Source organism: Podarcis gaigeae (genome assembly GCF_964106915.1).
Source record: "Podarcis gaigeae genome assembly, chromosome: 9".
Taxonomy (NCBI): Eukaryota; Metazoa; Chordata; class Lepidosauria; order Squamata; family Lacertidae; genus Podarcis; species Podarcis gaigeae.
The window spans coordinates 25,712,357-25,739,157 of NC_139685.1; the positions used below are offsets into that span (position 1 = coordinate 25,712,357).

Consider the following 26,801-nt stretch of genomic DNA (forward strand, 5'->3'; position numbering starts at 1 on the left):
AACACTGAAAGAGCTAGGCCACCTCAACCACACATATCTAACCAACACTACCATTTAAACCTCCCTCTGCTTCTATACACCCTCTTTTTATCTGTTAAGAAGCAATTCCCTCGTCATACAACAAATGTCATTCCCCACCCCCTTTCCAGTTCTCCAACCACAGTAATAGTTGTGAGCTTACTTTCCCGAAATCATGCTTAACTAGCCACAAAATTCCATTCCACTGCCATATATACGCTGGCTCTTTGATCAGCCCTGAAAGTTTATCTGCTTTAGTATAGAGTACCTAAAAAAAGGTAAAAGACCCCTGACAGTTAAGTTCAGTCGCAGACGGCTCTGGGGTTGCGGCGCTCATCTTGCTTTACAGGCCGAGGGAGCTGGCGTTTGTCCGCAGACAATTTTTCCGGGCCATGTGGCCAGCATGACTAAGCTGCTCCTGGTGCAACAGAACACTGAAACCAGAGCAGCGCATGGAAACGCCATTTACCTTCCTGCCAGAGCAGTACCTATTAATCTACTTGCACTTTTTGGCATGCTTTCGAACTGCTAGGTTGGCAGTAGCTGGGACTGAGCAATGGGAGCACACCCCATCGCGGGGATTCGAACCACCAACCTTCTGATCAGCAAGCCCAAGAGGCTCAGTGGTTTAGACCACAGGGCCACCCGCATCCCATAGAGTACCTACCTGCAGTTAAACAAGTAGCATTGCCTTTTTGTTTATCACTGCTGAGCAATTTCAACCTGCAGCCAGGTTTGTAGTGTCTGTAGCTACAGTTTCACTGCTCTCCACATCAAGGTTTGAGCCCTTTTTGGTAAATATACACAAAGTGCATGTTTACTGGATTCTTCATACAGCACTGTCAGGAACTACCCAAATATTCTATTATTCATAGAATAATAATAATAGCTTAGCTGTCAAAATATCTTTATTTACAATGTATTCCTTACCTTCCCAAAGTTTAATCTTCTTATATACGGGTCTACTCAGGCTTTCCCAAAGTATCAAAACTTTTCATGCACTTCTTCAGTATGCCAATTAATGCTCTTCTTTCCAGCTGTTTAAGAGAAAAATGCGATAGTGTTTTAGTTTAGGATGTTCTCTCAGCTGTGTACATACTATTATATTTATATTTACATTGCTAATGTTAAAACACAATCCATAAGCCATATCATCATCTAACATGATCAAACAAGCCATGACTTGTTTCTCCAAAGCATGACTTGTCTGCCATAATGACAAACCACAGTGACAAACCAACCAGAAAACAAACTCTGGTTAATTTGCTGGACTAGGTTCAGGTGTTCAAAAAACAAACCACAGTTTAACTAATCAAACCATAGTGTAGCATAGTATGTGAGCCAGGTCAATGGAGATTTAATTCAACAAAATACAATCTTGCTAAACAGATCATGGCCTCCCCAAAGAATTCTGAGAATTATAGTTTGGTGAGAGTATTTAAGAATTTAATTACAAATTCCTAGACTTCTCATAGGAACACAGAAAGCTGCCTCATACTGAGTCAAGACGATTGGTCCACCTAGGTCAACGTTCTTTACATTGATCAGAGGTAGCTCTCTTGAGGTTTCATACAGGGGACATTTCCAGTCCTACCTAGAGAAGGCAGAGATTGGACCTTCTGCATGCAAAGAAGTCCTCTACCTCTGAGCTACAACCCTTCTGCAAACTTCAATGAAGTAAGTTGTCAAGGTTCCTTAAAGCAAGGGGACTATTGTTCTAACTACTGGAGTACATTGTGTAAATATGCCTGAAGTGTTGGCTTCTATATGACACACAGACAGCAGCAATAGTTTTTAGTACAAATTAAACAGCCACTAAATGTGAAGGCTGAAAACTCAAACCTCAGCCTACCATGTTGGGACAATGTCCCTGTTTCCCAGTGTCTCTTTCCCTGACACCGATCGCAATAGCCCTATTCTAACTTTTCTGGCGGAGGTGTCAAGAGTACAGCACTCTGGCAACAAAGAACCTGTTGTAACTGAGAGACGACGATTCAATTATTTCTCATGCTTCCCTCTAGAGATAGTGACCCTTTTTGAAGCCTGTCATCACAGGCTATCACGTTTCTTTCTATTCTGTTAACCCTGAAGCTTAAACGGCTTCTAGTTAGCCAGTTGCCAACCAAAGACAATGCAAGACACCGGAGCCTCATCCAATTCTGGGTGGTTGGGAGTTTCTCTAAATCATTAGGCTATTTCCACATGACTTGGGGCCAAGTACAAGATACATAAGTTACACGTCTACATAGTTTTTAGGACCATTTAAGCCATGCCTCTTTCTTCACAAAAACCGGTCACCAAGTTCCCCTGATCTGCATCAGGACTGCTGTACCAGGGGGAGGCTTTCAACACTTCCCTCTGTGCTCTTTTCCCACCCAAAATGGTCCCTGTTATGTACTGAGCTGAATCCTAGAACAATAGGATCCAGAATGCAGCAGTCTGATTGGTCCGCAGGAGCCACCCAATCCAGCTCCAGGTGGAAGTGAATCAGCAACCTGATTGGCCTGCAGGAACAGCCAATCAGGCTTCTGGAGGAGGTGAATCCGCAACCTGATTGGCCTACAGGAGCAGCCTGGAATGAGCCAATCACGCGGGGCCCATCGTGTAAATAATGTGTATATATAGCGAGACGTTTTGGGGAAAGTTTCATTCATTGCTACTATGAGCTGAATAAAGAGCATGACATTCACATTTGACTCTGAGTATATTTCAGTCCCTGAAGGCAGCTGTGGCAAACAGCAACTTGTGAGAGATGTTCAGCAGCAAAACAACGCAAGAGAAAACTTAACCCACCCTGCTGTGTTTCCCTTTCAGATTGTACCCCTCACCAACTGCTTTGTCTTTGGAACATGACCTGCACAGGCCCCATGCAGACTATTTAAATTCCCCACCAATGTAAAATGCAGTTTGGCCCTTAGAAAGCTGGCATCTCTACTTGCGTGGTCCGAGACACCTTGTAAATATCTGAAAATGAAGCTGGTTGGTCACTGTGAGAACAGGGTGCTGACCTAGATAGACCTTTGGCCTGAAGCAGCAGGTCTCTTCCTATCTTCTAAGGAGGCCATGAAGTGCACCTCAGCACAGTAAAAGCCCTTCTGCACCAGTCAAAAAAAGTTGGGGAACTTGTCCAGAATATCCCAATTACTAGAAGAGCCCGAAAGGGAAACATTTCCCTTAACTATACAGTCAGGACTCAGGACATTAGTTTTACCTCATAAAAAGGAGAAGCAAGCAAAACAAAAAAAAAGTGTACAGGGGATTGAAATGTTGGGCTGTGGAAGTTGTGTTGCCACTTCACACACTTGAATTAACATGGTGTGGGGAGGGAATTCCCTATAGCATGCCAGGAAAGTGCTTCATCTGGAGAACGCAAGCTTTATTTATTAAAGTGTGTGTGTTATATATACCAGCTAAAAGGATCCCTTGATGTTTCATAAACCTGAACTGCCTCTGCAGTTAGAGAGAGTGGGGACCTTGTAAATTAATCACTCCTGACTAGCGCCAGTGAGGCTTCTTTCCTTAACAGGTAAGAAACAAAAGCTCTTCACACATTTAATTGTTTCTACTTCCTCCTGCAGTGAAAAGTGGTCCACCGACATGTGGTTATCACATCAGCAAAAAGGACTCAAAGGCAACACTGCAATATACGCTCCCAGAAGGGTAAAAACTAAGTGGGCCAATATATAGGGTATACAGAGGTCTCACGATTAGCTATTACTAGTTCAGGAGACAAAGCAGCATGCAACTAGGGGCCCTTGCAAGCCCCCCCCCCCGACACTATGCTTTAATGTTAAATAAATAAATAAATCTAGTCCTGCTAGTGTTATGTACTGAAGTACTCACCCTGGGCCAGCAGGGGGATACTGTAGATAGTTCAGGTCCACATATGCAAATAAGGGATCAAAAGTGACATTCAGTGATTGGATAGTTACAGAAAGTTGCTACAGTTACGTTGTACTGGAGCTCTATATAAGAAGGCTGGCTGAACCCTTCAGTTAGTTCAGTTTTACCTCATGTTTTACCTTCTGTTCTGACCTGTGAATAAACAAGAGCTGTTTGGAGAATTGCTGTGTCGTCTGATATGTTCAACCCAAAACTTAACACTGGCGACAAAGGTGGGATCGATGGACATCAGAGCACAGCCAGACGCAGCCACCCTCTGAGATGAGCTGAATCACAGAGCTGAAACACTGAGCGAAATCACGGAGCAGAACCAATTCAGAGCTGACCGTTCTGGCTAGAGCACAGTGTTCCATCCAATTAAAGTTATGCAGCTAAATGTGCAGGTATCCTTCTGTACTATTTCTATGAGATTAGCCAGTCTGGCTGTACCCACCTTCAAGTGCTTTTAGCCAATGAGTGAAATCAGGGCTGTGAATGATGAGTGGGGTTGTTTGGACATGAGGTGCAAGGAATCCCTGGAATCTTAAAGAGCTGCTATTTTCCTCTCCTCTTTAGTGCACTTTTCTTGCTTCTGCCTAATTTTCTAGTCCTTGGAATCTCAAGGATCTACTAGATTGCCCTTTCTTTCCACAAAGCAACCAGGATGCATTGTTCCTATGGCTGGTTTGTCTGAGATCAAGTTTCTGTAAATATTACTACTACACAGTAAGTGTGAGTGGAGGTTAAACCCCCCCCTCCAAAAAAAATGCAAAGTACAAAATGTGAAAACTTTGCAAAGAGGCTTAGGCATGTCTCCTCAAATATTGGTACACATTAAGAATTCACTATATAGCTAACTTGCAGTACAGTATGATGGTATAAATCTGTTATGTACTGAAGTTCTCACCCTGGGCCAGCAGGGGGATACTGTAGATAGTTTTCACTCAGGTCCACATATGCAAATAAGGGATTGAAAGTGACGTTCAGTGATTGGATAGTTACAGAAAATGGTTACTGTTGTGTTCTATTGGAGCTCTATATAAGCAGGCGGGCTGAACCCTTCAGTTCAGTACAGTTCTGTTCTGGCCTGTGAATAAACAAGAGCTGTCTGAAGAATCGCTGTGTCGTCTAATATGTTCACCCACAACTTAACAAAATCAAATAAATAATAATAATAATAATAATAATAATAATAATAATAATAATAATTTATTATTTGTACCCCACCCATCTGGCTGGGTTTCCCCAGCCACTCTGGGCGGCTTCCAACAGAGATGAGAAATACACTAAAATGTCACATATTTAAAACTTCCCTGAACAGGGCTGCCTTCAGATGTCTTCTGAATGTCAGGTAGTTGTTTATCGCTTTGACATCTGATGGGAGGGCATTCCACAGGGCGGGCGCCACTACTGAGAAGGCCCTCTGCCTGGTTCCCTGTAACTTGGCTTCTCGCAGCGATGGAACCGCCAGAAGGCCCTCGGAGCTGGACCTCAGTGTCCGGGCAGAACGATGGGGGAGGAGACGCTCCTTCAGATATACTGGACCGAGGCCATTTAGGGCTTTAAAGGTCAGCACCAACACTTTGAATTGTGCTCGGAAACGTACTGGGAGCCAATGTAGGTCTTTCAAGACCGGTGTTATATGGTCTCGGCGGCCGCTCCCAGTCACCAGTCTAGCTGCCGCATTCTGGATTAGTTGTAGTTTCCGGGTCACCTTCAAAGGTAGCCCCACGTAGAGCGCATTGCAGTAGTCCAAGCGGGAGATAACCAGAGCATGTACCACTCTGGCGAGACAGTCTGCAGGCAGATAGGGTCTTAGCCTACGTACCAGATGGAGCTGGTAAACAGCTGCCCTGGATACAGATTTGACCTGTGCCTCCATGGACAGCTGTGAGTCCAAAATGACTCCCAGGCTGCGCACCTGGTCCTTCAGGGGCACAGTTACCCCATTCAGGGCCAGGGAATCCTCCACACCTGCCCGCCTCCTGTCCCCCAAAAACAGTACTTCTGTCTTGTCAGGATTCAACCTCAATCTGTTAGCCACCATCCATCCTCCAACCGCTTCCAGACACTCACACAGGACCTTCACTGCCTTCACTGGTTCTGATTTAAAAGAGAGGTAGAGCTGGGTATCATCTGCATACTGATGAACACCCAGCCCAAACCTCCTGATGATCTCTCCCAGAGGCTGCATGTAAATGTTGAAAAGCATGGGGGAGAGGACAGAACCCTGGGGCACCCCACAAGTGAGAGCCCAGGGGTCTGAACACTCATCCCCCACCACCACTTTCTGAACACGGCCCAGGAGGAAGGAGCGGAACCACTGTATGACAGTGCCCCCAGCTCCCAGCCCCTCAAGACGGTCCAGAAGGATGTCGTGGTCGATGGTATCAAACGCCGCTGAGAGATCCAGCAGAACTAGGAAACAGCTCTCACCTTTGTCCCTAGCCCGCCGGAGATCATCAACCAGTGCGACCAAGGCAGTTTCAGTCCCATGATGAGGCCTGAATCCCGACTGGAAGGGATCCAAATGGTCCGCTTCTTCCAGGCGTGCCTGGAGTTGTTCAGCAACCACTCGCTCAATCACCTTGCCCAAGAATGGAAGGTTTGAGACTGGGCGATAATTGGCCATCATGGCCGCATCTAAAGATGGTTTTTTAAGAAGCGGTTTAATAACCGCCTCTTTCAGCGGGTCTGGGAAGGCTCCCTCACGGAGGGAAGCATTCACCACCCCACGAAGCCCATTGCCCAGTCCTTCCCGGCTAGCTTTTATAAGCCAGGATGGGCAAGGATCCAGGAGACAGGTGGTTGGCTTCACTCGTCCAAGCAGCCTGTCCACATCCTCGGAGGTAACAGATTGGAATTGATCCCACACAACTTGACCAGACAGGACTCTAGCACTCTCCCGCCCCGGCCCTGCTCCCACGGTGGAGTCTACTTCTTCCCGAATCTGAGCGATTTTATCTGCAAAAAAATTTGCAAAATCATTGCAGGAGAACATGTGGCCCGTACTGGGCCCCGATGTTACAGGTGGTTCCGCTAAATTGTGAACCACCTGAAAGAGTCTCCTGCTGCTGTTTTCTGCAGATGCAATAGAGGCGGTGAAGAAAGTCTTCTTCGCCGTCGCTATCACCACTTGGTAGGCTCGACGTTGAGCTCTAACCTGTGTCTGGTCAGATTCGGAATGAGTTATCCACCACCAGCGCTCTAGCCGTCTCAATGATTGTTTCATTGCCCTCAGATCTGTGGAAAACCACAGGGCTCTCCGGGCTCCATGCAATCGGAGAGGGCGCTTCGGAGCCAAACAGTCAATAGCCCTGGTTAACTCCACATTCCAGCGGGCCACCAGGGAATCGGCTGAAAGGCCATCAACATGGGATAAAGCATCCCCTACCACTCTCTGGAAACCATTTGGATACATTAAGTGGCTGGGGCGGACCATCCAAATCGGTCCCACCTCCCAGAGGTATTCTTTTCTCTTTTTTTTAGTTTAATGGGAATTGCACCCAGGTAGGTACAAGACTGCAAACCTGGCTTTAGTTTTGTGGTACCTTATTTATTGTGTTCCTTTCTGGGGGAAGTGAGGTACCATTTAGAAACTTCACCGGCGGCACCTTAAAGTGGCCTTGACTGATGTTTAGAAATATTTACATGCAGATTACTTCAAACACCGACTCCAATACTAAAGTTTAGCAGTTCAACAGGAATATTTCACAAAGGCTGTTCATGTTGTGGTAAGCTGATATTTAATTTGTATTTGGAGTCTCAAAAGAGAGTGGTTGCAGTTCCAGAATAGCCTACAAGACTCTCACTCAGACATGCGAAATAACTCCGTGAGGAAAGTGAATGGGATAAAGGAGCAAAGCTTAACAAAATCCATTACAGCCCAGACCTAAATACGTAGTGTGAATGCAACTTCATTGAAATGAATAGGGATTGCTTCCTTTTGCATTTAGGAAAGAGGTATGCTACCTCCCTTTGCCAAAATTGTGTTGCTGTGAGGTTGCTCATGTACACCAAGCCTAAACTTGATAAAAAAATTAGCTAAATGGAGTGGTGAATCAAGGGAACTTTACTCAATATGGAAAAGAGGTATTTACAGAATATCCACTAGTTTTGTTTTATAAGTTTTCGTTTTATAAGAGAGTGGGAGGGAATAGGGTAGAGGCAATGTTACAATTGGCGCACACAGGCTTTTTTTATTACAAAAACAAAATATAAAAATTAAAAGGTGTATACTTAATCACTATTCATATAGTCATGCCCAAATGACTGGAAACATAGGTAAAATAGAGATATGATGGTATGTACCACAAAAAATTATTGATTTATAACCTTCAACTCACTTAAAAAACACAAACTGTTTCCAGTCATAGGTGACAACACCTGACTCTGAGTCCCCTTAGCCCACCTGCCTGGTAGATCAAACACAGCTTCTCATGTTGACATTCCGGCATTCCATATTGGCAGCAAATAATTTGTAACATTTCTATAGTACCTGTTGTAAATCAGTTTTACAAAGGAGTTCTGTGGGCCTTATGAAGTAGTAATTCAACATAAATCATTAAAGAGAGCCAAGCAAATGGCCTATTCTTTCCTTTTATAACCAGAGGAGCATGACAGAAATACTCTCCGCACTGAGTAACTGGAAGAAAAAACCTTTTGGTAGGTAGTGCTCTAAACCACTGGTCCGTGGCAGGCACACATTCATCCTTGTGTTATAGCAGATGGAAGATGCTTTGCAGCATATTCCTAATTTCAGTCTTGTCAGCCCATGATCCATTACAGCACAGAGTTGCTAAAGTCTTCTACTGTGTTGCGGAGTCTCTCTCTCTCTCTCTCTCTCTCTCTCTCTCTCTCTCTCTCTCTCCAGAGAACAAACTGTGATCCGTAGCACAGTAATTAAACATGCCATTTGCCTGATCTGACCTTCACAAAGTATTGCAATAAAGTCATTCACCCAGGGACAATAATTTGATTAAGCTGATGGAGTAACGGATTCATCACTACCACTGGAGGAAAGGTGAATGAGTATATGATCACATAGTCGGGCTTACAGGACAGTTGTGCAAAGTTTTCTGATCAGTTGTTGATGGAGGTTGCTCTGCAGTAATGCTACATACTTATCCTAAAATAGTTATTGTATTTTATTTACACACACACAGAGAGACAGAGAGAGCTCTATCCTACAGATTAAAGAATCTGTTTTGTTTCAGTTTATACAGATAAATCAGATGTGTGGAACAAAGATTAAACAGGGTCAGGGGAAAATCCAAAGAGTTTGGACTCATAGAAGAAGCTTCCACTTGACTAAAGTAATTTTTGCTATTCTTTCTTTGAACATTGCAAGCAAACGGCATACAAGATGAAACACTGCTTTTTTACCTTCCCGTAATTTCCAAAGAAGTTTGCCATGTGATAAAGATGACAGCAATTAACAAAACCAACTCTAACCCCACCCCAAGCTGCATTAGTTATTTGGCCAGTGAATGGGGATAGTAACATGAGGAGAAAAAGATTGTAATACGGAGACATCTAGAGAAGGAATTCTCCAACCCGCATTTTTCTACATGGATACCACTACTATGGAGAAAAAGGCCTAATTGACACCAGTGGCGTAGCGTGGGTTGTCAGCACCCGGGGCAAGGCAAGTAATTTGCGCCCCCTAACCCGTAGATTCGTGCCCCCTAACCCTAACCCCCAGATGTTGTGCCCGGTGCGGCCGGCCCCCCCTGCACCCCCCACGCTACGCCACTGCCCGTAGCCAGTGGTGTAGCATGGGTTGTCAGCACCCGGGGCAAGGCAAGTAATTTGTGCCCCCTAACCCATGGATTTGTGCCCCCTACCCCATGGATTTGCGCCCCCTAACCCTAACCCCCAGATGTTGCACCTGGTGCGGCCGGCCCCCCCCCTGCACCCCCCACACTACACCACTGATTGAAACATCTATGTAGTACTCATGTAGGAAAACAGTCATGAGTTGAAACTATGGTAAAACTTATTATGAAGCATGATCCAACCACTGTTAAGCATCTTTTCATTTCCAAGGAGAGAGATTTCAAGTGTGCATTTACTGCTTAACTTGGTTAGATCATTCCTCTTGCGTGTTTGTCATCCACAGTCTATGTGTGTTGACTCAATAGGCACTGAGGTCAGTGGTAAACTATGAAAGCTTGTATTGTACGTAAACAGAAGTTGGGCAGGACTTCAAAATGACTGATGGGTTGCAACTGGCAAGCTAGTTACAGCACCTTGATAGATGTTCCTGCTTGCCTGGCAACAACACACATACTTATTTCTTCTTTTTTTACACCAAAGATGTTAGTATTTTCCCAGACTTTTAAATATACGAATCAATGTTTTGTATGCTATTTATATGTTGTATTTTTATTTTATCTTGCTTTTGTAAACTACCCTTGAAGGGCTACTTTAAGGCACTATAGATAATAATAAAATATCCACACCACTTTGAAAACCTTTGGAAGTATCCTAGGTACCTTACCCTATAATACAACTGGAAAAATAAAATCAACGTTCATCCTTTTTGCTATTCAGGGTTGTGTCTTTCTTGACCCAATAGATCTGGATGCAGACAGAGCCAAGCAGATGATAAACATCTCTGCCATCCGTAGCTTTTCAATTTGCATATCCGTTTTCCTCAGGAACCATCAGTTATTCCAAAGAGAGGAAGGGAGAAGTAAAAGGCCATTGAATATTTTTTACAGCCTTGTAAAGCAAGCAATTTTTCATTTTAATTATATGAGGAACTCATTAACGCTGTCTACGGCTCAGATGATTTAGTGGGTATGAACTGGATGTGTTTCCGCATGGTCTGAAATCTAAATGTTAACTGGAGAAATGCATGTATTTATTTCTAGACAATTGCTATTTGACAACTCCTGGCCTGCAAAAATCAATATGTCTAGTATTAAAAACAATGCTTACTGGGGTGTTTTGAGGCACAAGCATTAAAAGTTGTTATATAAAACTGATGCAGCCCCCCCCCCAAAAAAAAACAGTTCAAGCAACAGACTGGGAGAGATTGGCGAGTTTAGGAGCTGTTTCGGCATAATGTAAGTTGAACAGCAGTTGCAGTGTGGTTGTTGCACGTCAAGGCCCGGCACCCCCTCCTTTGATGCATAAACCATGTGGACACAAGTATTTTAGGTTAATTGGCTAATAAAGGCCACAACTTTATTGGTTACAGAATGTGAGTGGTATGGCTTTAGGCATTGGACCCGAACCGACTATATCTGACTCTTGCCTGTCATGCAGGAAGTCTAACAAGGGTTAACCACCAGTAGGGGGAGCCCTGTTGATGTACATCAACTCGGAGCTCCCCCCCCCAGGGTCACGTGACAGGTATGGCCCTAGCCTCTACCCGGGCTTCCAGCAGGAACCACGACCCCCGGGTTCTTTAACGCAGCGGTTCTCAACCTGTGAGTCCCCAGATGTTGTTGCACTACAACTCCCATCATCCCTGAGCTCTGGCTTTGCTGGCTAGGGGTGATGGGAGTTGTAGTCCAACAACATTTGGGGACCCACAGGTTGAGAAAGGCTTCTTTAATGGAATACCCTTAAAGAGGAGGGGTAGGTGATTGCCACAACCTCCCCTCCCATAAACCGAGCTTTTCCGATGCCTAACCGCCAAACCTTACAAAGTTGTGGCAATTTGCTACGAGGTAGGCGAAAACCAAGTGGCTGGTGTCAATCTGCCAAGTGGGAAAATTCCTACCAGGCCCCTTCAACGGGCGACCAACCAAAGTCCATAGCAAGGTCAAGGTGACGAACGCAAGAAGGGTGGGAGGGTGGGAGATCCATGGAAGCCGGGAGCAGACAGAAGAGCTCCCGGCAAACCACGCTCCCCAGCCAGCCGGATTGGCTGGTGGTTGTGAAGCAAACCGGGAGTTCCCTGTGACGTGGGGGACACGCTGAGGATGGGAAGGTGCGAGGCCTGCATGCAACCCCGCCCCTCTCTGAAGAGGAGCGGCTCTGTCATTCCATTTTTTCAAAATGACAGTACCTCTGCTGACCCACTATTGTTGGAGTCAACATCCACTCTGGTGGATCATTGGTAGAGTTTGTTAACTGGCTTTCAAGCAGCTATGACTGTGTATACAAACAGAATGAGCAAACAGATTATTCCACACAGAAAGAATATTAATTGAAGAAAACAAGGCTCATTTTAATGTTTCAATGTTGTATTTTAATCTTGTTTTTAAGTTGCATTCATTCAACTTGTTTTTATTATTGCTTGTTAGCCGCCCTGAGCCCGCCTTGTCTGGGGAGGGTGGGGTATAAATAAAATTTATTATTTATTATTATTATTTCTTGGAAATAATTGTGGCTTTTATGCCATGCCGTTTTCAACACCCTGCAGGAGGATTCCATCCAGTGTGGCTATGCACTTTCTGCCTACCATTGTGTATTTTTATATAGGTACATGCATTCTTCTGACAGGAAAAAAGCGAGCCGACCAAGGAATGCCTGAAGCACGAAGAACAGACCTATGCAGATGATTAACATCTGGGTACAACACATAGGAGGAGTGAGAGCATAAGTTGCTTACCGGGAGCAAGACCTGTTTTGCTCAGGTGTTTTTACTTCTGGGTAATGTTTAGTATTGGGAACTGCAAAAATACTTTTTGTGACCAGAGAAAACCTAACCTGAAAAATAAACAATGAACGAATATACACCGAGACGGAAAAGCTAACTGAAATTAAATAGGAAGCTCATCAGATGAAGAAATTTTCCATTGTAATCTAACTCTAGCCCACACAACGTAACCTAGATTTCGGCTGAGTATTCCCACCCCAATAAGTGCAGTATTCAGAATATGATTAAAAGAATAACTGAACAAGAGAAAGTAAACATGACATTTTGGTGCCTGGCATCTACCAGGTAGAAGTGAAGTTTTAATATTAAAGTGAATTCCCCTGAGCGGATGAAAAAAATTATTGCATTCTGCATACATTTTATCACTGCTACTGTTTGCATTAAGAACCGACGGTGTGCTGTGCATCACTGGTTTTTATGGATCAAAATTAAGTGATTGCAGCATCTCATACAGTTGTAGAAAGAATAAAGATACCTTTAGTGCACTGTGGTTACGACATATAATTTCGTTTTGGACAGCACGCTATTGATTTCCATTTTTATGCAATGCAATGAACCTCTATTTGAAGGCTGCCAAATTTATCAACAACTGATCGGCAACACAACAGAAATAGAATCATCACTGCCTTGGAAAGTGACAGCCTGGATCATCATCCTGTACACAGTTTGTCTAATAAAACCCATTTGTTGCTGTTTAAGACATAGGTGGATAACCTCTGGCTTGTACATGGTCCTTAGCCATTCTAGGTGTGGCCTACCCAGCCCTGAGATGTCCTACTCACCTTTGCCCACTGCCCAGCGGAGCAGCACAGAGACAGCCATTTTGAATGCAACAACAACTTTACTATTTGTACCCTGCCTGTCTCACTGGGTTGCCCCAGCCACTCTGGGTGGCTTCCAGTAGAATATAAAAACACTTTCCATCTGCGTTCCAGATCACAAGCAATTATTTCTCAGGAGCAGCTATGTAACTGACTATTTCAAAGTATTAAAAGTATCAACAAGCTTTTTAAAAATGTGTTGGTTCTTGCAATTCTATCTCAAATGCATCCAATATTGGGTACTGAAAACTTGCAATGAATTTTCCACTATTCCTGAAATCACTTTGGTCCATCCATGAAATCCTGAAAGGGTGCTTGTCAATTCCAAATGTCACAGTGCAGAGCAGTCAAGGAAGACAGTTTAATAGCATACAACAAAACATAAAATCTAGCCCTTTTGATGAGCAGATCCTCAATATTTATATTTTCCAGACCATCACAACAGGGAAGTGGGGAGGGAAGAAATTGTTGAAATGTCTAAGGGTGTTCCTATTTTCCTGAAAAACTATCTTCAGTTTTGTTACTGCAGTCATCTCATTCTGTTGAATCTTAATAGACATTAAAAAAATATATTCTGGCAACATCAAATTCTGTCCCTTCTCAATGGGGCATTAATTTATGCAGCCAGTTGATTTTCGACCTGTCTTCCTTCAAGTGAAAATAGAACTGGGACACCCAGATGGGAATTCCACTGTCAGTCGCACATGCCTACAGCAAAAATTGTTGTTATGTTCTGATCTCCAAGGAACTCCAGTGAAAACGTTGCTGAATGTTTTGTTTATTGCTTACTACCCTAAAGGGAGGACCAATAGTCTAGGGCAGAGCTACCCATTAGATGTAGCTCTGATTCGTGTGTGTGTGTGTGTGTGTGTGTGTGTGTGTGTGTGTGTAGAATTGATATTCTGGCAGGAAAACATTCTCAAGTAGCATTTAAAAACCCAATATTCTTTGTGTGTGTGTGTGTGTGTGTGTACACGTATATGCATGGTACAAAATGGCCATTGCTATCTTGATCCACAAGCTCAGAAAAACTGGCAGAGCTAAAGGTTATGAGAGAAAAAATGGAGTGCCTAACCTCAAGTTTCCCTTGTAACTACAGTGGTACCTCAGGTTAAGTACTTAATTCGTTCTGGAGGTCCGTTTTTAACCTGAAACTGTTCTCAACCTGAAGCGCCACTTAGCTAATGGGGCCTCCCGCTGCCACCGGCACCACCGGAGCACGATTTCTGTTCTCATCCTGAAGCAAAGTTCTTAACCCGAGGTAATATTTCTGGGTTAGCGGAGTCTGTAGCCTGAAGCGTCTGTACCCCGAGGTACCACTGTATAATGCAAAGCCAGATGTAACTTTCTCTGCTTAATGATGAGCAGGTAACAATAAACAGTGTTACTAAGGAACTAGTGAGGAGTACCCAGTGCTGCCTGGGAATTTGTAGAAACCAAAAAACGCTGTGATCTTTAAGTGGATAGTGCAATTTGTGAGTCTCGACCTGTCACGCCCCAAACTGAGCAAAGCCATGCCAAAGTAACATTTTGGTCCACCATGTTGATTCAAAATTGCACCTGCCACACACACTTTGACAGAGACCTTCATCCCACCTTGGGAAGCATCGTGCCGAGTTGGACAACAATATCTCGAGAGGCAGCACAAAACTTATGCCAGAAAACAGACAAAGTAATACCAAAGTGATGTTTGGGTGCACCATCTGGATTCAAAAAAACAACCGACAGCCAAACAGTGGCAGAGACTGCCGCCCTTGCCAACCCCTATAATGCAGAAACCTTTTGTCCAATGTGGGGCTCAAATGCACAACCCTAGATTAAGTCTCATGCTCTGGAGGCAGCCAAACCCAGAAGATGTATGGACAAAACCCTTTCTAACATATATGACTGAGTACAACAGGTTTTCTCTCCTTTCGCTTTCTTCTTGATCTGGTTTCTAGCTTAAGGTGTGCTTAAAGATATAGCCAGGTCCTTACAGCAGGTGCGCTGCTTAATTGCTTCCTCCTCTGCTGATTCTCCATCACAAAGTTCCCTCTATCGTTTTCAAGGTTTTTATTCCTCTCCATGCTCCAAAACCCAAAGCAATGGTCTGTGGAAGAATCAGCAGAATTGACAGGGGTTAAACACTCCTTTCTCCTGCCAACCAGACCACCTGTGTGTTTCCTACTTCACATTAACTTTCTTCTTTTCTTTTAGTAGATTTGGGAACACATGGTTGCTAAGATAACATTTCAACCTGTCACACAAAGATTTAAACTAATTTAGGGCTATTGACTTCTATACAATGACGTACTTCAGTCTGTGGATTGCAGATTAGGTTGTAAGAGAGAGAGATCTCTCTTCTTGCAGCCTAAAGGTTGTTTTTTTTTTTTTTAAATGATTCATGAGTATTCTGTGCTCTTGTTAAGACCACACACCTATTTTATATGCTTCACCCATGCTTGGGAGTAAGGTGTTCTGCATGCATTTCCCATGAGAACTTGGTGTTAAAATGGAATCCACTATGAACATTACAACAGGTGTGCATAAAGATTGGTACATTATTTATTGAATTCAAACCAGGTGAATTATAAACAAAATCCATTTTCCTAGAACACCCAGTGACTACAGCTGTTACTTATGAATCACTATTTGCAAGTTATCAGATTGTACCTGTCAGCACTTGTCAAATACCTTTCCTGACAGCCGAAATCAAGACTGTGTCATAAGAAAAAAATTCATAACAAGGTGAGGTGCCAATCCTCTGCATTCATTGTGGGTGTGGCTGTTTAATAAAGGCTAGTTCTGTTCTTGGTTGGTCCAAACATTGAGAAAATGGTGGTGAAGTGAGAGAAGTCTGGGGCAGCAAATCCATTTTTCGGGCAGGCAATTTTTACTGGACCTTAGACAGGCTTTGCATGTGCTATGCAGCTGTGGATATGGCACCACTGTAAATCAGTTTTAATGTATTGTAAATATTGGGTTTTAATGTAATTGTGTTTTGATATTCTTGTTGCACACTGCCCTGACGTATATTTCTTAAATGGAGGGCAGTATATAAATGAGTTAAATAAATAATAGCAATTAATGTAAAGCACATAAAAATAACGTGGTATTGAGTAGAGTTCTGCTTCCCAGGAATCTCAGCTTTCACTTTTTAAAGGACAAGTTACCTCAGGGTTCCTACATGCCATAGCTATTGTTTTCCCTACATTACCCCAACATACGAGATCTGAATCAGGAATTCATAATTGGTTTGATCCAGCTACATACTCTGATCAGTGCACTTTTGTTCTGTGAAGCTTGTGTCATTTCAGTGTGTGTGTGTATATATATTTTCTCCCACATAATTCTGAATTTAGAAAATTATAATGGTGGTTTCTTACAGATTAAAAATAGCCTTTTAGCTAATAATAGTACAAATCAAACTTAGTTGTAAGATGATCCATATCAAAGACTGCCAAACAAAAATTGCATCTTTCCTTAGGTCTTTTCGAAGTGCATTTCCGATGACAGAATTGCAGTATGTTCTTGAAGTGTGTGTCCTTTCTTGAATGAACTTTTTTTTTTTAACAAAAAGCCCTGCAGTGAAGACTTCAGTGAATGTTTGCAACTAGCAAGAGACAAGAAGGCAGCATTAGTTTCCCTACCTCCCATGAGCCTGGGTGAAAATCCTAACAATGGAGTGGTACCCATGTGCCGAGTCAGGCAGTTAGCTTTGTATCACATACAGACCAAGAGCATCTCTTTCATCCCCTGTGGAATGATGCAAAGGGCTATATGAACCAGTGCAGCTTCACTGTCACATCTGAGTGCTTATGGAAAGGACTACCAATGAGGGAATGTACACAAATACCTGAGGGTAGCACATGAAAACGAGCGCTCACACCTTCCTTTGTGGGCGCCTTTTGTGGGACCACACACAGCACCTCTGGCCACGTGGGACTCACCAGCTGGCCCGCCTCCCTGTGCTAGTCATTGGGGGTTCCACCAAACCCCAATTAACCTATCAGCACCTTTGGGAGGAGTGGCCAGTTGCATAAATAGGAGGCGGAGCTGGCAGCAAATCAGGGTAGCATATGAAAATGCTGATGGAGATTGGTTGAAGGAAAATGACTAGGGATATCTTGTAGCAAAGGGACGCGGGTGGCGCTGTGGGTAAAACCTCATTGCCTAGGGCTCGCCGATCGGATGGTCGGCGGTTTGAATCCGCGTGGCGGGGTGAGCTCCCATCTTTCGGTCCCAGCTCCTGCCCACCTAGCAGTTCAAAAGCACGTCAAAGTGCAAGTAGATAAATAGGTACCGCTTTATAGCGGGAAGGTAAACGGCGTTTCTGTGTGCTGCGCTGCTGCTGGCTCGCCAGAGCAGCTTTGTCACACTGGCCATGTGACCCGGAAGTGTCTCGGGACAGCGCTGGCCCCCGGCCTCTTAAGTGAGATGGGCGCACAACCCTAGAGTCGGACACGACTGGCCCGTACGGGCAGGGGTACCTTTACCTTTACCTATCTTGTAGCAAGGTTCCCCCCCCCCCCATGAAGGACTAAATGGGTTTTCTTGCCCCCCCCCCCCCAGAAAACAAAACAAGGCTGCAGTCGCATACATTCCTGGGAGGAAACCCAAATGAATTCAGTGACACTTACTTCTGAGTAGACCTGCACAGGATCATGGAAGTTTGGAATAGTTTTGGAGAAGCATTGTGGCCAGGCTTGAGTCTACTCAAAATGCCGGCAACTCCAGAAAATACATAAATGATAAATGCTGTACCTAAAAACAAAAAAGGCTATGTACACATGAGCAGCTTGAATTGCAGTGAGGTAATTTACCACTGCCACCAAATGTCCCACCTGCCTTCACTGAAGTTGCAGTGGGTAATTGAATTAAATTGCCAGTCCACTGTGCAATGGTGAAAAACTCAACAGATATCGAGGTGGAAAAAGCTGCAGCAAAGGGCGGTCAAAGTGATCAGGGTGTTGTAACACTTTCCCTAGGAGAAAAATGCTAAAACGCATTTGACTTTTTTAGTTGGGTATGAGGACATGAGTAAGTTAAGGACATGAACAAGGTTATAGAATTATGCACCTTGCACAGAAACAAAGAACTTGTTTCACATAATAACAACCACTCTGGACACACAGTGAAGTTAATGGCCTGTAGATTTAGGACAGAAAACACTTCTTCACACAACGCATAACTAATTTACAAAATTTAGTTTATAGATGACTTCAAAAGGGAATTAGGACAAATTAATAGAGATAGCGGGTGGGAAGGAGATGGAGGGACGCGAGTGGCGCTGTGAGGGATGTGGGTGGCGCTGTGGGTTAAACCACAGAGCCTAGGACTTGCTGATCAGAAGGTTGGCGGTTCGAATCCCCGCAACGGGCTGAGCTCCCGTTGCTCGGTCCCAGTTCCTGCCAACCTAGCAGTTCTAAAGCACGTCAAAGTACAAGTAGATAAATAGGTACTGCTCCAGCAGGAAGGTAAACAGCGTTTCCATGTGCTGCTCTGGTTCACCAGAAGCAACTTAGTCATGCTGGCCAATAAAGCGAGATGAGCATCGCAACCCCAGAGTCGGCCACGACTGGACCCAATGGTCAGGGGTCCCTTTACCTTTACCTAATGGAGATAGCTAAAACCAGCGCACATTTTCTGAGGCAATATGCTATTCAATGCCAGTTTCTGTGGCCAATCGTGGATATTCTGTGTTCTCCTGGCTTGCACTAGCTGTCTGCCAGTTTGAACTTATATTTCTGATGAGGCTAAAATGGGATAACCCCCCCCCCCCTCCAATGTATGCCACACTGAAGGGCAGGATACAAATGGGGGCAAAATAAAGAGCTCTAGGCAGGAACCAGGCTTTATAGTTTTGCATAGCAAATGAAAAACAGGAATCGTTCCCACCTCATGGCACTTGGAGCACCGTGAAATTACAGCCATCCCCTGCCCTTTATGCTCCAAAACTTCAGCTTGCAAAAACAATGTTAGGACGCGACTGAATGGCAGAGCTTTGTAATATTATAGAAAAGAAAGGTCAAATAAATGCCAGTGCGCAGAATGACTGGGGGTGGAGAGAGGATTTCGAAACAGGCTAGAAAAGCAAAATGGGAAGCTGAGACTGTTGTGTACACACATTCAAAACACATTCTGTCTCTCAAAGAAATTCGGGCACCATAGTTTGCCCCATACAGAGTTACAGTTAACAGTGACCTTTAACAAACTACAGGGGCAAGAATTCACCAAATGAAAGTATGTGTTTTGAATGTGCTTTAAAGGTATCATTGTGTACACAACCTATGACAACAAATGAAGTGTTGCCCACTGATAAGATTTTGAGGTAAAATGTGTCTCTGGCTAAATACAAATGACCATATACGAAATAGACATTTAGTACAGTAAACATGCTGCCACTTGGTAACCTAGAGCTCATTCTGTGATTTCTTCCTTTTGTCTTGCGATTTTTAGGAACAGGTCCAAGAGGTTTTGCTATGTCCCGTCGCTTTCCCTGACGGAAATGTGGGAATACATTTTTTTTATTTAATTATTAAAAATCTTTGCCGCCCTTTATTCAGGAATTACTTGGTGGTTTACAATATGAAAACATAAAAACACACAACATAGTACGAAACAAATAATACCACCACTCTAGTCAGGTGTGGTGAATTTTTCAACTTTCAATTTCCAAGTTCCAAAAAAATGAGGGGTGTTTTGGGAATTCAGCCCCCAAACTGCATAATTTATAACCGCAAAATATGACTGACAAAACTAGTCTTCCTGCTCTTCAGAGAGCAAAATTTCTGGTCTGCTCCTGGGGCCTTTTCTCAATGTAATCAACAACCATGCTAAAGTGAGCTTGTTTTCTCCCACAGAATGATGGTGGTGGTAGCCTCCAAGCGCTCAGGGAAACAGCTCTTCAATCTGCTCAGTTGTCACATATGAAACAAGTGGTTTTCTTTGATTTGTCTGAAGACTGGGGACTTGAGCTGCTTTGGAATGATAACTGACTACTATTTCAGTTCTACAAAGGATAGGAAGTGCCATTCACGACAGATAATTAATCGTATCACGTATTTGCAGGCACACACTAATGCATTTGGAAAAGGGAAGGCAAAATAACTAGTAAATCTGCCTCATGTTAAGTCAGACAGTCATTGGTCCAACTAGCCTATCTGTTCCGACAGGCAGTAGCTATCCAAGGTTGGAGGCTGGAGCAATTTCCAGCAACCATACAAGATCTTTTAAACTGGAGATTAGAACTATGCCATGCAAAACTCCAGCTCAGGTTCATAATATTACTGACTGGACAACTATGTAGATACAGCTAGTAGGCCTGCTTTGGTGACAAAAATCTGACTACCAACACCAGATGATCATGACAGAAGTGTGACCTTATTCTGTTCTCCAAACCTTGGGAGCCAGACCGATTACAATACAGGCTTCTCTTTATAATAGGTCTTTATCCTGCAGCAGAATGAAAGTCAATTCATGTGGCTACTTCTGTTCACTTTTCTGTAAACTCTTTCTTGTGGAAACATCATGTTAAGTGGCATGCAGGTCACTTGCCTCAAGCAGAAATGTCAATTTTGCCCACCATAACTAGTCCTTTGGTCCAGAGGTAGCTAAGCAACTAACGCTCTCAGCCCCACCATGAAATAAGAACCAACAGGACATTCCCAATGGTAGTTCTGTAATTGTGAAACTCACTTATTGGGAAGATTCGTCAACTCCCTTTCCTCATGGCTTTTTGAGGTTTCCTTGAAAGACCTTCATGTTTTGGAAGGCTTTTTAACCATTTAAATTTATTGGATTCCTTCCCCCCCCCCCCCTTTTATTGCTTGTTATATTTAGTTTAATTGCATTTCTGTAAGTTTAATATTATAAGCTACGTTTTGATTTGAAAAACAGAGTATAAGTACCCAAATTTCCTTGCTTTATTACAAGGAAAGTAATAAGGGCCATCATCCTTGATATCACAGAAAACAATTTTGCGACATGCGTTTTTTTAGGTGTCACAAATGTGTTTTAGATGCTTGGAACAAATATAAGAACATAATTTGCCTACCACCCAGTTTTTGCGTTACAAGCATACAGTGGTGCCCTGCAAGACGAACGCCTCACAAGATGGAAAACCCGCTAGATGAAAGGGTTTTCCGTTTTGGAGGCGCTTCGCAAAACAAATTTCCCTATGGGGTTACTTCGCAAGACAAAAAAATCTTGCGAGTCCCCGCGGGTTTTTTCTGCTCCCCCCCTTTTCCTAAGCCGCTAAGCCGCTTAACAGCTGATCCGCTGATAAGCCGCTTAACAGCTGATTGCTAGAAGCCGCTAGACCGCTGTAGCGCTAATCCGCTAAGCTGTCAATGGGCTTGCTTCCCAAGACAAAAAAACCGCTAGACGAAGAGAATCGCGGAACAGATTCTTTTCGTCTTGCGAGGCACCACTGTACTATATTACCACATAGGTGGCAGCCCTTGTTGCAGTGCTCTGTAAGCCATGTTTTTAATGTGTGTTTGTAACTAGCTGGAACATGTCTATACTTGTTAATATTGATGTTGTGAGACACATATGTATGCTGAAATATTCAGATGATGCATGATTAGTTATCCATTAGGTTTAATCCAGTACTCTAGTACTTAGAAGGTGTGTTGTGTTGCTGTTATCAAGAACCAAAATATTTCATTTGCACCACAGTTCCTCCATATAGTACTTGGATGGTCCTTGTACAGTGGTACCTCGGGTTACAGACGCTTCAAGTTACGTGCTTTCGGGTTGCGCACTGCGCTGAACCCAGAAGTACCGAAATGGGTTACTTCCGGGTTTTGGCAATCGCACATGCGCAGAAGTGCTAAATCGAGCTTTCTGCATGTGCACGTGCACACACGCGGCACTGCAGGTTGCGAACGCTGCGGGTTGCGAATGTGTCTCCTGCATGGATCACGTTTGCAACCTGAGGTTCCACTGTACTTCTAGAATGCCACAGTTTTTCACCCAGTTAGTTTCTGCTATGTGCTCAGAGAATTAACATTAAATCTCAGAAATCAAGTTTCACTCCACTTGTGTGTAAGGAATACAAATTTTACAGTGGTACCTCGGGTTAAGTACTTAATTCGTTCCGGAGGTCCGTTCTTAAACTGAAACTGTTCTTAACCTGAAGCACCACTCTAACTAATGGGGCCTCCTGCTGCCGCCACACCGCCGGAGCATGATTTCTGTTCTCATCCTGAAGCACTATTTCTGGGTTAGCGGAGTCTGTAACCTGAAGCGAATGTAACCTGAGGTACCACTGTACTTCGGTTTCCAGATCAAGACCATGGGCCCCACATATTTGTTGTAAAACATACATAACCGTGCTGACAGCCTGGCTAAAAGATGAATCTCGCAGAATGCAGTTTGCTGTACTCATGGTCTGGAGAGACCACATCACAGACAGTTATTTCTGCTTGACTCAACTTGAAAGCAGTGATGCTTCACATAGGCAACAAATACCCTTCTGCTCCACTAACTTATGCCATCCATATGAAGGAATTGCATGACAACATGTGATGTCTTCTAGAATGCATTCAGTATAATAGCTATAATAACAATGCTTGGCACATCTGCAGTGATCTGAAAGTAATTGCACTCCTCCTCAGTTTACAACTGGGATATGTGAAATACACAAGATACTATTGTTTTCGTTGTGAGTGGGACAGTCAAGCCTGAACTAGTATCAGCATACTTTCAGATTGCTGTGGGACATAAGTAAAATATAAAAGTGAAATACAGATGCAAAACAACATCAGCAAAAAATTAGGTGTGTTCATAATTTAATAAAAACTCCTACTCCCAGATATTTTTTTGCCTCACTTACATAATAATAAATTCTTCAGCATAACAGTGGTGGGCAGAAGACAAAATCTGAAGCCATTTCCAAGTTCAGCACCCTATTTTGTGTAAGACAAACAATACTTCTTGCATGTCACAAAGATTTTGTGAGGGTTTTTTTTGTCACACTGTGTTTGATTCTACTTCTTAACACACAAGGCCTCAGAACCGGTGATTTCATTTACCTATTATGGGCAATATCCTTTGATAGATATATCATCCATGGATTTGACTGACACTAAGCCATAGATGTGGTAGAGTACTCCATACATCAATAATATATTTCTTGGGTCTCTCCCAAACTTACACTAAATCATCTTTAGCGGATAAGCCCAATTGCTACTACTATGAGAAAAATCCCTCGCTCTATCCATTGTCTCGACAGAGTCATTTCCCCCCCCCCCCTAAAAAAATAAATGTCTATTATGTTCTCTCTGTCATTGTGGCAGCGTCTCTTCTCCCCGTTCAACCTTCAAAAGGTTTTGCTTCCACTCAAAAGAGGGAAGGAAATGTCCTTGTAAAAGAATCAGCCGCTACTATCTGGAGAAGCTGAGTGAAAAGAATGCCCTCGCCCCACCCACAGGAGCAGAGCAGCTGCAGCTGCAAGGATGACAAAGGATAAGTGAGAGGCGGACCTTGAAATCTACCTGAGCACTGGGATGACATCAAATAAGTCTCTTCTTCCCTTTCAGTGCTGAAATTCACACATGGCTCTGCTTTCTCAGAAACGACTTTAGAGTTCAGCTATGGTTACCAGGAGTTTCACATGCGTACCTTGTTAAGTGACCTACCCTAGTTACCTCTGATTATTTCTTAGTCTGTGTACACATCACACATTTAAAGTATGCGCTCTCCCCTCCCCAACTATCCTAAGAACTATAGTCCACAGCTCACAGATGCCTTATGAGGAACGGCTAAGGGAGCTGGTCATGTTTAGCCTGGAGAAGAGGAGGTTAAGGGGTGATATGATAGCCATGTTCAAATATATAAAAGGATGTCACATTGAGGAGGGAGAAAGGTTGTTTTCTGCTGCTCCAGAGAAGCGGACACGGAGCAATGGATCCAAACTACAAGAAAGAAGATTCCACCTAAACATTAGGAAGAACTTCCTGACAGTAAGAGCTGTTTGACAGTGGAATTTGCTGCCAAGGAGTGTGGTGGAGTCTCCTTCTTTGGAGGTCTTTAAGCAGAGGCTTGACAACCATATGTCAGGAGTGCTCTGATGGTGTTTCCTGCTTGGCAGGGGGTTGGACTCGATGGCCCTTGTGGTCTCTTCCAACTCTATGATTCTATGAATTCCCAGCACTGTTAATAAACTATAATTGCCAGGATTCTTTGGGATACGGGGGGAGGAATTGAGGGACCTACCTAGATATCTGTTACTAGGAGCATCAAGGACGCTGCAAGAGTCAAACGACAGCAGGAAAAGGATTTTTTTATTTTGTGATGCAATTGCTTAGGCACAGACCAGCTCATGCTCGGAGTCTGGCCCCGAATTCTAAGCGAGCCAGCTTTTTATACATTTGCAGAATACAATACCACCTGATTTCTTGTAAACCACCTGATTTCTGGGAAATCGAAAGTTATAATAAGTTCCTATTACCATGTAAGGTCTTGCCTCCCTCTTTCCTGCCATGGCCCACTACGCCATGGCCATGTGCATTCCTGAGTTTGCTTATCTCTTTACAACCTTGAATACCGTATTTTTCACTCTATAGGACGCACTTTCCCCCCTCCAAAAATTAAGGGGAAATGTGTATGCGTCCTATGGAGCGAATGCAGACTCCTTGGCTTCAGCATAGCAACGTGAAGCCTCCGAAGCGCAGAGGGAGTGCTCCCTCCGCGCTCCTTGGCTTCGCGTTGCTTTCACTGAAGCCAGGAGAGCAAGACTCTCCTGGCTTCAGCAAAGAGGGAGAGCTGTGCAGCGCCCCTTCAGCCAAACGAGAGGAGAAATGGAAGGGGCTCCGTTTCTCCTGCCACTTTGCTGAAGGAGCGCTGAGCAGAGAGGCAGATATATTTTTTTTCTTGTTCTCCCCCTCTAAAACAAGGTGCGTCCTATGGTCCAGTGCGTCCTATAGAGCGAAAAATACAGTAATAAACATTTGAGCCTGTTCCATCAATGTCAGCCTTGTTCTCCTGAGGATCTCTCCTCTCTAAGAAAGGCCTTTGGGGGGTTTGCTATGGCCCTACAGAATGTGCTTTAAGGTTGGGTACCCACCAAACATTTAAACCTTTCTAAGTTCATTATCAAACTGTTCCAGCTGTTCCTTAAAAACAAGCTTTATCATGACGTAAGGAGAACTGAATCGACTGTTGCCCCTAACCAAACAAGATAGATAGCACTGTTTAGAAGACATCTGAAGGCAGCCCTGTTTAAGGAAGTTTTTAATGTTTGATGTTTTATTGTATTTTCAATATTCTGTTGGGAGTCCCCACAGTGACTGGGGAAACCCAGCCAGATGGGCAGGGTATAAATAAATAATTTATTATTATTATTATTATTATTAGTAGTAGTAGTAGTAGTAGTAGTAGTAGTATTAAGGCTTCTGCAGTTATCCATAATATCATACAAAACAATTACATATTTTGAACTTCACTTGCAGCACGCACCCCAGAAAGGATGGCAAGCAGTGACTTAGATTAGCCATTTGCAAACTTTCTACCATCATCAAGCACTTTCTTATGTTTGGTCAAAATCACATATTTCCTTGTAATTTGAACCTTTTGCTGGAGCAACAGAAAATAAATTAGCTCTATTATCTTTTGAGCCCTTCAAATATTTCTGGATGGCTGTCATACAATTTCTTAATCATCTCTTTGCTAGGCTAAACATACCTGGATAGTTGAGTCCAAAGGGGAGCACTTGGGAACAGGGCCAAGGCCTTTCTATTCTTTGTAGCTATTTAGGGGCTTCCCAAGTATTTGGCCTTTTGAGGTTTGATGATATCCAGCGCAAATGTCATGATATTTGTTATATTTCATTTGCTTTATCCTTACGTTGACTTTTTAATGCTATATTTGTATTTTGTTTATCTGTTTGACATCTGATGTCAAAATGCGATCAAACAACTACACAACTTTCCAAAGACATCTGAAGGCAGCCCAGAATTGGGAGGTTTTTAATATTGGACGTTTGCTGTGTTTTTATGATCTTGAAAGCTGCCACCCAGTCAGATGGGTGAGGTAATAACAATAATAATTTAGTAATAATAAATTACACCAAGAGAACCTCAGTTATGGGGCACAAAAAGTACCATTAATACTCAAATAATCCTCAAAACAAAATACTTTTCAATGACAACTGCTGGAGTAAATGGCTTGCTACAACCTACTGGGTATCAACCCTGCAGTGTGCATTTGATAACATAGTTTTAGATCCCCTACAGTAATGGTGGGACACCTTTGTGGCTTAGTTGGGCAGATATTTATCTCCCTCCACCCCACACACCAACTTTGACAGGTGGGCAGAACTACCTAACTGTCAATCATCTGGCATTATCATTATGCCAGATGATTTGGCCACCTGTCCAAAGTTGGACCACGGAGATAGCGAGCAAGCAAGACTAACCTCCTTTTTTCCCTGCAGGGTTCAGGTGTGCGAGAGCTCCCTGTGGGAACTCATGACTTCA

The 26,801-nt window shown here is 43.5% G+C and overlaps 1 protein-coding gene across 3 annotated transcripts in view; it reads right to left on the bottom strand.

Annotated features, from left to right (window-relative positions):
* The window catches only part of CRACD (capping protein inhibiting regulator of actin dynamics), a 112,574-nt gene that overhangs the window by 70,039 nt on the left and 15,734 nt on the right, over window positions 1-26,801 (bottom strand). For all 3 annotated transcript variants that reach the window (XR_014568049.1, XM_083755323.1, XM_083755324.1), the window contains exon 2: window positions 949-1,055. The gene's annotated coding sequence lies outside the window, so the exon portion shown is untranslated. The remainder of the gene's footprint in view (window positions 1-948; window positions 1,056-26,801) is intronic.